Source organism: Cryptotermes secundus, unplaced genomic scaffold (genome assembly GCF_002891405.2).
Source record: "Cryptotermes secundus unplaced genomic scaffold, Csec_1.0 scaffold3443, whole genome shotgun sequence".
In the NCBI taxonomy this organism is placed as follows: domain Eukaryota; kingdom Metazoa; phylum Arthropoda; class Insecta; order Blattodea; family Kalotermitidae; genus Cryptotermes; species Cryptotermes secundus.
The window spans coordinates 10,748-12,092 of record NW_019730007.1 but is presented as its reverse complement, the minus strand read 5'-3'; positions in this window follow the sequence as shown (position 1 = coordinate 12,092).

Here is a 1,345-nt window from a genome sequence, read left to right as displayed (position 1 = left end):
TATTCTGCCCAGTCCTGAACTCCTGAAGATAAATATATCAGATTTTAATATATCATTAAATGCAGTCTCAATCTTGTTGACAAGAGTGCATTTCACATTCTCAAGTTCTATCATTCTAATGAAATTAATAATAAATTTGAACCTGAGTATTGTTGCTTACTATACATGAATTATAATATATAAATGTAACCAAAAAACTATGTTCTGTGTGTCTTTCAAGTGTAGTTTTTGTGAAAATTATGAGGTTTAATATAATTATGTGAACAGAGAAGTTCATGGAGGTAGGCCTAGGCCCACTGGGGCTGTAGTGCCAAAAAAAAATATATAATTATCTCTGATGGAAACAAAATTTTCTGTCAAGTTTCCCTACCTTCAGCTTTCCTAAATACAAGTAGTCCATGTATGTTACGGTTCACAATGTCCAGTGCATTTGGGTGAAGAAGTGTTAGATTGATGTGAAAGAAAGGTTATGGCTTTCCAGGCACTGGTCAGAAACTTTCTCCAGATAAAGAATTTTGCAGCCTGATCTCTTGTACTGCAGAGGCTCTTACTCCGTTGGTTTACTTGTGTGTGTGGGGGGGGGATTAGTAGCACTTCACACAGATCCCTCCCAAATGATATGGGTGAAGTGATATTGAACACAGTTCCAAAAAAAGAAGGGGGTAAGAATCTCTGGAGTACAAGAGAGCTGGTTATAAAATGATTTATTGCTGTTCTTACGAACAACGCCTTCCAGAAGAGGGGGTGGGCGACGAGCACCCAAAAGGTATTGTGTTAGCATACCTTCTTACCGATTGCGCTCTCGGCTCTGGTGACCATTTTGTATTTAGTTACGTGAGGAATGCGTATAGATGGAAGCAGTAACCCGTGACGTAACGGCGGCCATGTTGCCCACCAATAACGAAGGATTTCTCGGCGCTAGTTAGTTCGTTGAGAGAAAATGGTAAAGATTATGTGGATATTGTTTAGTTAATTGAAATTATGTGTATTCAGTATAATTTTAACTGCACAGCCTATCAGGCTATGTAAACGAGTTATTGCAGTTGTGTAGCGTTATGTTTTATTTAGGAAAGTATCTTTCATGTGCTGACATGTAGTGATGTATTCACTAGGCACTCATCATAACATAACCTTTTGAACTGAATTGAATTGAATTTATTTACATTCTGTAAATCCTAAGTAGGTTAGTACCTTTGGATACAGAACAAGTCAAAAGGTTACATACATAAGTACAGGCAATTTTAGCTTAAAAATTAATCTAACCTAATTTTACATCATTCTCTATTTACATTGAAGTATTCATCTAAAGAGTAGAAGGAATGAGCATGTAGATAATTCTTTAACT